This window comes from Oculina patagonica, chromosome 7, assembly GCF_052425735.1.
Source record: "Oculina patagonica isolate OP01 chromosome 7, crgOcupat, whole genome shotgun sequence".
Lineage (NCBI taxonomy): Eukaryota > Metazoa > Cnidaria > Anthozoa > Scleractinia > Oculinidae > Oculina > Oculina patagonica.
Window position 1 is genome coordinate 3,954,589 of NC_135764.1, and position 13,762 is coordinate 3,968,350.

General features: G+C 39.6%; 1 pseudogene across 1 annotated transcript; it reads right to left on the reverse strand.

Annotated features, from left to right (window-relative positions):
• Positions 1-1,466: 1,466 nt before the first annotated feature.
• On the reverse strand, positions 1,467-13,487 carry LOC144660363 (cytochrome P450 20A1-like; annotated as a pseudogene). Its single transcript, XR_013572082.1, has 12 exons — positions 13,048-13,487; positions 12,076-12,191; positions 11,021-11,190; positions 10,650-10,795; positions 9,954-10,124; positions 9,080-9,158; positions 8,035-8,156; positions 7,333-7,387; positions 5,500-5,620; positions 4,628-4,739; positions 3,730-3,794; positions 1,467-3,224 (listed from the first exon to the last, which is right to left on the reverse strand). The product of XR_013572082.1 is annotated as a cytochrome P450 20A1-like (transcript).
• Positions 13,488-13,762: the final 275 nt, after the last annotated feature.

Sequence of the window (13,762 nt, forward strand, 5' to 3'; positions counted from 1 at the left end):
AAAAAATATGTGACCCCTTTCTTTAATCCGTGCCAGACCTTGACGTTAAAACCCCTCCCCAAAATAAAACCAAAAAAATAAAAAAAAATAAAAGTTACTTCGAAAAAACAAAACAACCAAAAATACAGCTGCAGTACTCCGTTAAAAATGCAACAACAACGGCAACAGTTACTCAGTGACCTTCCCCGTTTCAGGTTTAATAATATTTTTTCTATAGTATCTTTATGTGTGTTTTTTTTTTTTAACGTGAAAACGTACTTTCATCTACATATGCCGTGACTTTTTTGAAAGGGTTTTTAGACTTTTTATTACCCCGTTTATGTGCCATTACGTTTATATTAAGCCCCACCAAAACCACTTACGAAGTTGTATAAATCCAAGGATTATAACTGAAAGTTTACGGTATTTCTCAAAGTACATAGCCCACCAAATTTAATTCAATGGGTAACCTCCCCTCAAGTGACATATCATTGCGTGACAGATGTCAAGCCGCCATTTTCGCTCTAGTTGATCTTCTGCAAAAACAACGGCCAAAACGAGGTTTTTAAACTGTGAAGCAAGTTTCTTCTATGAATTGGCCGTTTTCACTAAATGTGGTTGGAACTGTGAAGACCGGAATGCGGTGGTTTTTTTTTTCAAGGACCTTCTGGCAAAGTTATTGCTGATTTGAAATTCTCTAAATACTGTGATTTGGTAAACACCGTTCGAGTGCTGGTAACGTATTTGAAACAAAAGTAGGATACAAAGCAATCTTCAACGAATTGTTACGCCAGGTAAGCTAAATATTGAGTTTTGGATCAAATAGGGTGTTTACTAATAAGATTTTGTCGGAATTTTGGCTTTGAGAAGGGAAAGCGTAATTCGAGCCTTATTCGATTATTTGCGGTTGTTGACAAGTCGGTGTTGTGATTTCGTCCAAATTAAAAGGGGAAGTTCTTCGTAGCAATTAAAAGCCCAAGGCTGATTTTTATACCATTAAAAAGAACATCATTTCCGCTTATTAAAACCCAAGTCTTAAGTGATTCTGAGTTATACCGCATAGGAAAAGAGTTCTTTGAAAAAATGCTCCAAAATGAGATTTTTAAGCAATCAATTTTTTGTAATTTTTAAACAGGCTCTAAATATTCAAATCGATCTTTGCAATACTGTTCTTAGACTCAAATCATTTGTAAATGCCTCCTTAACAAATACACAAAATCGAGAGAAGTCTGCTTTATTTTGCGCTTGTGAGCAGCATCATTCTTATGCTCTTAATCGTGGTATGAAATTCGACCATTTCATGGCAGTCGGCAGGCGTGATATTTTTTTATTTTTTTTTCTGCCAAACAAAGATAGCTCTTAAAGAAAAAAATCATAGCACGTTGATCGACTCACCATAAGGTATCTCTGAAAAAAAATTGAGGGTAGGCTTGTTTAAAATTTTGTACCACCTCTCACTCGGTCACGAGAAAAATTCGCTCTTAATTTATTTTAACCACCTTTTGAAAATATTTCCTTAATTCATTCATTATATTATTTGCTTAACCTATTTATCGTTAATTTATATATTGAGTCATTAAAAATATATACGTTTTAAAATTGATTTTTTGGTTATAAAATATTATGTACGTTTTAATGCAAGAATTAAATAAAAAGATGTAACATACACAAATTTACTTCCAGTTGCCTATTATACTTTGGTTATATAATAATTATCACGTACGTTTTAACGCAAGAATTAAATAAAAACAGCCTGTGAACAAGCTCACCGGTCGAAGATGGGGCGAAAAGAAATGGGAAGGGAAACGTCCTTCTCCGCTCGCTTCGCTCGCCGATCGTTTTCGCTCCGCCTCACTTGGGATCCTGCTTGCAGGCTAATTAAAAAAGACGTAACATGCGCAAATTTTTCCCCCCACTTGCCTATTAGTTCTAAGCAAATTACACATTACATTTACGCAAAATTCAAAATAGCCTTCGAAGTGTCTCTGTCAGGGCCAGTTTATATAAAGACAAGTTGTCCCTGGTTAGGGGGTTACCCTCCCTCCTCTCCTGAGCCCTGTTTTACCGAACCATACCTTGGTCTAACCGGTTTTGCACATGCTTTATATGTGTCTGGACTAAAGAGTTCATATGGTCAACATACTTTCGAAGCAAGTGACCCTCTACCCAGGGCCACCCTTCCTCCCAAGCCAACTTTGTGATTTCCCATGTAAACGGTTTGCGCGGATATTGACTAAGAAATATGTGAAATATTTCTCCCCCATTCCCCCTCCCCCCACACACACACACCTCGCCGGGTGGCTTATAGGTGGTTTTCACTGTCACGCTGCGAAAAAATAAATCCAAAACTATTGACTCAAAAAAATCATGAATATTACAGGTTGTAGAAAACTACAATATAAACTACTCGTCCAAGTCTCAGGTCTGTACGTTATTCCGTATTCGAGTTATCCGTCAAAATGTTTCACGCAGATTTAGACAGCACAGTATGGAATCGCCATGTTGGAGCCCAACTGCTTGGGCTCCAACATGGCGGCCGGAAATCAACAAAAACATCTGGCTTTCACTTCTGCTACAAAAGGCGGTCAGTTCACCATCATAAACAAGTAAATATTCAAGTAAATATTGTTAAAAATCACAAGATAAAGCATTTTTTAAAGTATACGTGACAGCCTTTTGGGGGGCCATCTTTGATCTCGTGTGGCGCGAAACTCCGAAATTCAAAATGCTCTATCTTAAAGACGGCGAAGGCTATCGAGCTAAAAACCTTCAACAAGATATGTTTTAAGGACTTCTAATAGCCAGTGAAGGATAAAAACTCAGGGGCCTTGCTATTCTGGATTTTAGAATTTTTATGACGTCACGTGAAAACCGAAGGGGAACACCCTCCTGGGACAACGTTCCTCTATATAAACAGGCCCTTTAGTAGAAAAATGAAATAAATGTTGGGTTACTGTCAATAAACGCTGAACTGATTGAACGATTCATTTCGTTCTTTTCGCTCGGTCACAGTGACCCAGACCTCCTCCGCTGGTGACGTGACCAGGCCGTGAACAGGTTTCACGTCCTGTCCTTCTACAAGATGAAACTTGAATCGTTTAATGAGAACGGACAGGAATACCAGGCCCTCCGCGATCGAGAATCGCCATCCGGGACATTTCCGTTTCCCTGCAAAGCCAAATGGCTGGTAAGCAAGACTTGGTCGTTCTTTGATGTTCTCAGGGCTGAAGCGATCCGGATCAAACCTGTATTAAAACAGGGAATTTAATATTTAACAATAAGAAACGGCCAATAAAATGAGCTTATACTACACTCCCAAAGAGCACTTTTGTTCAGGATTGAACGCACTTAAAAAATTTAGCGTTTGACGAAACTCTGAAAACGCAACGATTTTTTGATCCCAGCATACAAAACTTAGTGTTTGACGAAATTCTGCAACCGCAACGTTTTTTTTTTTTTTTTTTTCGTTAACTTTACGTTTTGTTGTTGCTTAGTAAACGCAACGCTTTCAGTTTTGTTACCTAGAAGGAAAATTTGCGGTTTTTCGCTTAATGGACGGTTTTTCGGTGTGCAACTGCGAAATGCTAATTCAAGCTCTTGACCTGAGCCCTCTTGTAGGTTTTTCTGAATAGTTAGCTACTTGATGGCCCAATTTTCTCAAGAATACAATTTACCTTTTGATTGTAATCTTGTACCTAATAAATTGACTGAGTTTGCTCGAGGGATTTGTTTTAAAGTTTCCATATTTACCTCTTGGGTTCTGGCCACAAATTTGGATCCTGAAGAACTATTCCAAACGGAAGAAGAATCGGCGTCTGAAAAAATAAAATAATAATTAAAAAGTGTCATAAAAAGGCATCGAGAGAAAACGAAAGAAGAAATGATAAACAATTGCGACGAAAGACGCCAACATCGAAACCCGTTAAATGCAGAGATAATTGTCCATATTTGTATCTATTGCAGTGCAAAAACATTCAACGCACACACCCAACAAAGCAAGTAAGAAAATCGGCGCTCTCTTGAGTTAGTACGGTGTTGTAACATCTCTTGTATTGGCCACTTCAGAGAGAATTCACGTCAATAATGGCCTCTTAGGGAGAGGTTTGTTTTTTTGAAACCCTTGACCGGGAGGAAGGCTGAAGCGCGTCGACCCTCGCTTTCGGTGGTTCGTGCCTTCGAGAAGGAACGAATTTACTGTTTTGCAGTCTAGAAAAGGGTAGCTCAGTGTACATATTATTGAAATAGAGTTTAAGTGAGTTATTGTTCCTCTAGGACCAAGTAAACTCTCTTCAATCCGCAGTCCGTATTATGGAAGTGTGAGAAGAAGAGATTCGACGCTCAATTTTTCCGCGGCTCACTACACGTCTCAGATTCGTGTTATACGCACTGATTGGTTGTTCAGGCTCACGTGCGAAGCCACAACCAATCACAGACACTACAAGGATCCCTGTCCCTACGTCATCAATAAGGAATTTTTCAAAGAGATTTTTTCGGGTCGACTCTCAGTTGTCCCAGACTCTCGCGGGAAATGAATTCTGCACATGATGAGAAACGTAAAGCTGGGGTTTTCTTGTCGAATGAATCTCAGGCTCTCGAGATGAAACTGAGCAAGTGATAGGAGATACATATTTTGGGGTTATAAATGTACCTCTTTTGGAATGACAAACTCTCCAACTTGGAGATCAAACTCATTAATTCGTGCGCCCCAAGGGCCCAGCACGGAGGCACGGAGGGTCTCATCTAGCACCTGACGAGTGTACCTAGATGGGACACAAAACAAACCATTAGAGGTCAATTCAGTGCAGGGATTGTGTACCAACAAACGCTTTGAGCTTTGAAAGTTAGGGCCTGTTTGTATGGTTCCAGAATGACTTTCATTCCGGAACGCAACTCGTTCCGGAATGAAGTTCGTTCTGCATTCACATGACAGAGTCGACCGGCTCAACCTAAGAAGTTTCACGTGCGTGGCTTTCGCGCGAGATCAAAACAAAGATGGCGCATGTTTCGCGCAAACATGTTATTGTGCCCAATGATGGACATATCTGCAATTTTAACGAGCATCTTGACCATAATGGCTGCTTCTTTGGGCTAAACGAGAAATGCTATTACGTTTTTTCACTCTGAGTTCAAACTGTGGCCTTTGTATGCTGTTTCATCTCGCAACGACATTCGTTTTGTGTTTACATGATACCAGAATGAGATGTCATTCCAGAACGAAAATTTTATTCCGGAGTGAAAACCGGAATGAACTCCGCTTTCGGAATGACTTGACTTTCGTCTCGGTATCATGTAAACAGGGCCGTACCTAGGATTTTTTTGTCTGCGGAGCAAGTTTTCCTGGCGGGGGAAACTGTTTTTTTATATAGTTTAGTTTTTATTTTTTTTCTTTAGCTTTCTTAGTTTTTTTGGACTAAACAGATACAGAGAAATATATGGGGATGGAACGAACTCGTTCCGGAATGAATTTCATTCCGGAATCATGAAAACAGACCCTTTAATAGATAGTAAAGCTCTACTCACTTGAGTTCCGAGGTTACTTGTGGTTTGATGTCTTCATCTCCCAAAACTTCTTCCAGTTCTGCAAAAACTTTCTCTTGAATCTCGGGATGTTTTGTCAGGTAGTACAAACACCAAGTCATCACTGAAAGAAATTAAAATGACACACTCTTTTTTTTCTATAAGAATACTGTTTTTCCGGCCATAGGTAAAATATTCTTATTTTTCTGTCGATCTTTGGCTGAGAACATTATTGTGAATGTTCTTAGATTTAGCGTATGGCATTTCAATTTTAGAATGTTTTGGGGTATCAATCACAAGCGTTTGGTGTACAACTTCTTGCAGAAATGTTTTTAGCATCAAACATACAGCTAGTGCTGCTTTTGTTTTGTTTTGCTTGGAGCCAGTTTTGCCGTTTAGAGAAAGGAAAATTTTTTTTTTTTTTTTTTTTAAAAATATATTTTTTTTTTTTTTTTTTATTTTTTATACAAAATATATATTTTTTTTTTTTTTTTTTTTTTTTCTTTTTTTAGAGAAAGGAAGAATTTTATACGTTTTAGTTGAAAACATACAATTGTATTGTATTTACAAATTTTCAACACACAACATACAGCTAGTGCTGCTTTTGTTTTGTTTTGCTTGGGGCCAGTTTTGCCGTTTAGAGAAAGGAAGAATTTTATACGTTTTTATTTAGTTGAAAACATATAATTGTATTGTATTTACAAATTTTCAACACACAAAATTAGAGAAAATCTCAGCCTCGGGTTTCTTTAAACGTAAATTCTTATAGCAAAAAAGAAAAAGAGATCAGTAAAGAGGTAAGCTCACAAGGCTCTATGTTTTTTTCAAATGCCTTTTTGGGCTTGTTTTGTGGGAAGGGAGTGAGTATTATTACCACAGGGGTGTTGAACGAGTGTCATACTTCACCCACTTCCACCTCTCCGAAACAAAAAAAAGGGGAACCACCAGAGCCTGAGTATTTTGGAGAATACGAACCACGCCGAAACATTTTCCATGTTTCTAGTTTTCATCAATACATGTTCAGGTACTTGACAGTTCAGACCTAAAACCAAACTGAATAGATTGTAATCATACCTACAACCTCGGACGAAACAGCTGAGACACCAAGTTGCTAATTTCAGCTAATTTTGGTACCACAGCTCATTTTCCAGCCCCCTCCCCGATTTCAGTGTCGTCAATATGTCATGAAAACAAAGCCTGGTGAATTGCAAACCCCATAAAACAACATTGAGTAGGGGGAGGTGGGGATAACATGTTTTTAACCAGCTCGCAAGTCAGGACATTCGCGAAAAATGTGTGAAATGTGTTTGTCTCAACTAGTTTCATCCGAGATTGTAGTTACCAGGTCAATTTGTAGAGACCTCGTCCTCGGCTCTACCATCGTTGTCACTTAAGATCCATACTACAGGAGCAATTAGCCGAGACATGGTTGAGTGCAACGTTCAATTTTGAACTGAGCAAAGTTCATGCTAGTTTGGCCTAAAGTGAGAGTAGCGAAGTGCGCAATAGAGCAGTTTTCAATTGAGTGTCGTAAAACCAATGCCAAAGTAATCACTTTCAAAAAGAACACAGACAATCCAGTAAACTAATCAAAACTGAAGGCAAATACATGCAGCCGGCACGAAGCGCAGGAAAACGTGCGCAAGCGAGTCACGATTGGTGTTGGTTTACTTCTGATTGGCTGAGAAAGTGGCGCGAGAGTTTCAAACAAATCGCTAAGCCTAGTAATGCAAAACCAAAGAGAACGCAAATTACTTTCGACACTCAAGTGAAAACCGCTCTATACTGTTGCATGTACCGCAGACAGAAGGCTTCTTGATAGCGTTATATACTTACTAAATCCCGTTGTGTGAAAGCCTCCAACCAAGAATGTTATCACATTATCACTCATCTAAAAATAACCAAGGATAGAAAGTATGTAGCACGTAACTAAAACTCTGCTAAAAAATAGAAAGTTTTTTTTTTATATACAATACATTCCCTTTATATAGACTCTGACGAACTACTACGTAATCGTTGGGTATGGGGGATGACAATGGATGAGGGTTTGAGGGCTTGATCTCTCCTAAATTAAAGAGTCGTCTGGAAGGAAAAATTAAAGCGCAAGCTGAAGTGAAGAAGCAAAGTCTGTTGTACACCTACCGAAGTAATTGATGCAAGAATAAATCACTCAGAAGACTTTTGAACTGTGTTTTGACAAGTAGCGAGCAGCTGACTGCAATTTTTTGTAATAATGTTATATGAGACTGATATTCGTGGTGTCCGCTTTACCGAGAGTCAAAACAATAAAATTGTTCTTTTGGTACCACGAAAGTGTCCGTAATTCCGAAATAGCGAGGGTCTGTAATAGCGGGAGTCATTTCCAGTCAAACCTCTATAGCTTTCGCCGGGGATCTGGATTTTGTACGGTAGCGAGTGTCCGTAATGGCGGGTGTGTCCGCAAGGCGAGAGTTGACTGTAGAACGAGTGAAAGCGCAAGCCTATAAAAACAATCTGGTGTATTACATAGTTAAAACAGAAAATTAAACGACATCATACCTCTTCTTCATCCATAAAGTCGCAATCCAAAATGGAGTCAATAAACAGCATTTCTTCCTTATTCTTTTCTTGCTTTCTCTTATTCAACAGACTTTTGACAGTATCCTTCATGTAAGTTTTTGCTAGTGAGTAAAAGAACGAAGGTTGAAATAACACAGTTACAAGTAATACGGGTCTAAATGGGCCATACTTAAGAAACTGCAGGAGTTTTTTCCAGTTTCGTAGCATCAGTGAAGTAAAGCCCTGGCTAAACGGTAAAGCAAGTTCGACGCAAGCATTCGCAAGTTGAACTTGCGTACAGACTTGCGTTGGCTGGCCAAACAGACCTGTAAAGGCCATGTTACACAACGCAATTTTTCCTGCGACTTGCAAAGCAACAATGACCACTAAAAAACATTGCAAGTTGCAGAGGAGCTGTCACACGCGCGCAATTTTTGTTCCCAACTTGCAACGCACCCGCTTAATAATTTAAATGTCAGCGGTGACGATTGGCTTTGAGCACTCTGATTGGCCGATTCCAACACAATTGCGTTGCTGTAGGTTGCACTTAATATGTTACACGCAGCAACTTGTCCCACAACGTTGCAAGAAGTAGAAGATAGTAAAACTTTTTCTACAACTTGCAACGCAACATTTTGTTGCATTGCAGGTTGCGAAAATGAGGTGTTACACGTGCAATTCTTTTGGCAACTTGCAACGCAACATTTTTTACATTGCAAGTTGCAGGAATTCAGTTTTTGAAGTAAACAGCGAGATTTGTGTTAAACTTGCGTTGGGTGGCCAAACGGTGAAAAACTTGCTTTGACTTACTTTCGTGCAAATTTGTTCTCGACCAAAGTGAACGAAAGTCATCGCAAGTCAACGCAAGTGCACGCAAGTCCTGGCCAAAGTGAGGCACAAGTAAACGCAAATTGAAAACTTGCATCTACTTGTGTCTCCGTTTGGCCAGGACTTAAGTGTTGAACGCAACACAACAACTCTGGCTTCCAATAGGCTACTGTACCTCACACATCAGGGGACTCAAGAATTAATGAATGAACATTACCTTCCTGAAAGTTTTTCTCCCTTTCACTGTCAGATGCTGGACAAGGACCAGCAAGCCGTGCTTCCATCTCATGCCAACACTGAAAATGATAGAATGTTCATTGTGGATGGTAGAAACAACCCAAACAAAGTTATAAATCAGGTAGGGGCCTTAAGGGGTAAACTGGAAACTGGGATTTTCCTATTTTTTCATAAGGAAAGTGGAATTTGGGTCACTGATACTGGGAATCACACACAAAATAAATGGGAGTAGGACTGGGATTTGGGCACCAATTTGCGCTGGGAAATGGGATTTATACCCTGCTCCTTCCAGGACCCTCTTCAAAAACAAGGCAGGGTTGAGTGTTTTACTACATTTTTAAAGAGTTCTTACAAATAAGTGGGTTATTCATGTACATTATCTAAGCCAAGGGATGGACCTTTGAAGGGGGATGGGGTATTACCAAAAAAAAAATCCTGCTCAGCAAAAACAAAGGGAAAAACTCTTGCACAACTTGAAGCTGAAAAATCGTTTTGCTCGGAAAAATTGCCTTACCCCCTAACCCCCTTAAATAATGCGTGTGAATGGCTTTCTGGCTGTCGCACTTTGCGGTAACATTTATAGGCCTGCAATGCATGCAAAGTGTTATATAGCTGTGCAACATCTGGGCTATGTAACAGTGAGTGAACCTTTTAGACATATTGCATTGTGGGCTTACAATTAACTTGCCAATAATTATTAAATACATTTGAGACAATCACAGTTTCTAAAAGCAGCAGTTTCAAGAAGCTACCAGATCTTGACAGAAACATCAAAAAATTGTGACAATTTGGCTATAAAAATTAAATAGACAATTTGTGGATTAAATGCTGAATAATTCACTTCAATGACTTACATCTTCATATGCTGTTGCCATTTTGCTAATTTCCTTCTTGTCCATAAAGAAGCGGCCCATTCCAGCCACACATATAGCTTTGATTGCCATGGCCATCATAGATTTCCCCAATGGAATATGCTCCTGAGTTTGAGAGCATGTAGTGAACTTCTCCACTGTCTCTTTTGCAACCTAAAATGAAGTTATATTAAAATTATGTTGCTGAGCCTACTCAGGTTGTACATAATTTGCAGAGTTGGCTGGTTCATTGTCTTGTGTTTTTGGGCAAGCCTCAGGGTGCCCCGTTTATTTCACCTGCTGAAAGAAAACTAATCAAATTTGATACACACTAAAAGCATATGGCGCAGCATTATAAATAAACATAAAGAAAAAAAGGTAAGGGTAGAGTCTGTGTCGAGCCATTAGTGGCCCATACTGCTGATGCTATCACGGTTTACATAGGAATATATCTATTCCCCCTCCCCCCTGGATGGGATGCTTAAGTCCATAACAGGATTACCCCCAGCATAAATTTGCCAGTACCCATTTATACACCTGGGTGGAGAGACGCACTTTAAGAGTCAAGTGTCTTGCCCAGAACACAACACAGTGACCCCAGCCAAGGCTTGAACCCAGACTGCTCAATATGAGTCCAGCACGCTAACCATTAGACCACCGCATCTCCCACAAACATAAAGAAGGAAGAGTAAGATTTACCTTAGTAAAGTGTTCATAATAGTGTGTCACTGCTTGATGGCTAAAACTCCGGTCAACCAATTGCCTTTTCTTGCGTGCCTCCGGTCCATTTTTATAGGTCAGGCTCTTTTTTCCAAACAGAGGCTCAAAGCACATAAATTGTTCATCTAAAGGGAAGTGGAACAATTGTAAAACAGTAACACCTCCCAAAGGCAAAGCAAAACAATAATCTATCTGACTATATTCTGATCATCTTCCACTGGGACAATGGTCTCCTGTTGTAAACACTACAAGATAACGGATTATATTTTCTCCCAGGGGCAAATCATAACCAATCTTAGAACAAGACTGTACATTTACGACCGCGTGTTGGTGTTAATGATTGATCTTACATGGTTTGTCAAAGATTGGCTGTATTTCTTTCCAGTACTCAATCGATGACAGACTGACGACATATTGTTCTCCCCACCAGAATCCAACTATCTCGCCGTACTGCTCATGCAGCTCAATCAAGTACTCGTGAACACTGCCAGCCCTTGCCATGTCACCTAAGTTTCCACTCCTAAAAAAAGATGTACACAACAGTTTTAAATTAATTTAAGTTTATTTCAGGGGGGGGAAGCAACTTCCCATACATTCTCTTATATGAAATCTGAGCGATGCTCCCACAACTTGCAAAGCAATCATCGGGGCGGTAGTCAGCATATGTCTCTAAGGCGCATGAGTAGCTCCTCTCTTTGTGAACTTGCCAAAACATTACAACAACATGGGGTAGTGGAAGAGTTCGATTTATTTTTTTAAAGAAGTAAAAAAAGTTTTCTAAGATTTGTTTTTAAAGCAGCGAAAATTTCTCCCGAAAGGTTCTTGGTGTCAATATGTGGTGTTTGTAATAAAATAAAACTATCACGGAAATGGTAATGAAAACGTGGCGATCGAATATTCCCGCGCCGGTTGGAGCTATTGTTCTTGCTCTATTGTTTTGCAGTTGTTTGTTGACTTGGTCGTTCATTGTTTTACCTCATTTATTTACAATCCCCATGTGGGTCAGTTGAAAATCGTGGTACAATCATTTGCATTTCAGCACTAAAAAGTAGCACGGCATCACAAAATTCTGCGTTCTTATAACTACACGATGATGACGAAATTTTCGGATAAACACACTGATTTTAGATTTTTAGTTAAGAGAATTGAACCCCTTTATAATAAGTAATTCCACGGCATGGTAGTTATGATTGCCATAGCTTCCAATTTGCGGGAAAAGATTGCCTGTTGTATCATCGTCCAAAAACCGCTGACTACATCGTGAATTGATCGCGTTGCAAGTTGTGAGAGCATCGCTACTCGGTCCCAGACCTTGTTTCTACCCCACCCCACCTGGTTTATTTACTCTGTAATGACTTTATTTAAGTTGCAAATGTTCTGTTTTTTTTTTCGTTTTTAGCCTTACTTGATTAGTTTCCATTTAATTTCCATTCAGTCCACACCCCTTGAGCCATTGCGTTTTGTTTAACACTTTACATCCCAAGAGTTACCAACATCAAATTTCTCCTTGCAAAATCAATACTTAATCAAGAGAAAAGGTTATGAGAATTAAAAAAATGTTCACCAAAGGGAAATTGCTTTTGCACTGTTTTAACAATTAATTTTCCCAAGTAATACTACAGAAAATGTATGGAGATCAGTCAAGAGATTTTGTATAAATCTGAGTCAAATCTGAGCCTAAGGCAAGGTAAGGGTAAAGTCAGCATACAAGCCTAGTCGCCCATCAGGCTGGAGCTTATCCTGGTTTCCATAGCATGAAGCAATTAGGAGTATTTCTATCCCCCCCCCCCCCCCCCCCCCCAGATTGGATGCTAGTCCATCACAGGGTTACCCCCTAGCATTAAATTTGTCAGTACCCATCTATACACCTGGGTGAAGAGGAGCACTTAATAATGAGAGTAAAGTGTCTTGCCCAAGAACATAATGCAGTGCCCTGGCCAGGGCTCGTAGCCAGACCGCTCGTTCCGGAGTCCAGCACCCCAACCATTAGGCCACTGCACCTCCCTAATGGTGGATTTCCACTGACGCGTAATTTTTTACGTGCGTAAAAAAAATTAGAGACAATATATGAACGGCTTGCGTACACGTTTACGCAGGCCGTTCATACATTGTCTCCAATTTTTTTCACGCACGTAGAAATTTACGCGTCAGTGGAAATCCACCATAAGGCAAGGCCATGCCTGAATTAAATGCCTGGCAGAGATTGGTCAAGGAGAAGAGCTTCATACTAAATACAACTCCAGTTAGCGTAGTACTGATTTGAGAATGGTTAGAGTAATAAAATATGCTTTTAGCATGATGATTCAGGCATTTGACTTGGATTCAGACTCAGATTTGACTAAACCAAAAATATTAGTATGCTCTCATTTGTGCTTACACTGCATCTGAAGGTGCTACTCCAGGTATCTGTGGACCCTGAGATGAGCTCCTCTGTTAGGTAAAGAAATGCAACATTTAGTAAATATAATCCTGACCCTGCATTCTCAGGATTCATGTATAAAAGTCTCACGTCACCTAAGGATTAAGTAAAATAATGATACTGCTAGTAACATCAACAAACATCCTCTCACTACATCAACTGTGTCGATGAATGTCTTATCTCAGCATAGTATAGATACAAGAAATGATGTTGAAGGAAACTGCAACAGCATGGAAACTTTTTTATGAGCATTTGCTAGACCGAAGATTTCCGAAGAATCTCCGATTGTTGTTTGAAAGACATACAAACATTTCCGATCATTTTTTGAACCTTTTGAAGATAAATGAAGTTTCCTGAAGATTTCCAAGGAAGTTTCAAAGATATTTAAACTCACTCTAGAGCAGAATATCTTGGGGGGGGAGAGGGGGTTGACATAAGCATAACCAAGTGGCTCTCAATTTTAATGTTCTTTTTTTTTTTTAACACAGAGAAAACAAGGGAGTATTGAGTTATGTGCTGGGCCTTTGGACTGGATTTAGGCTAATAGACCACTTTTGGTTAGACTTTGCAATTTGGACTCTCGCAGCCCCCTATAGCAATTGTACCTGAGTATCCTCCCCCCCCCCCCCACCCCCTCTTCCCTCCGTGAGATTGGTGCAGTACTGACAGTACT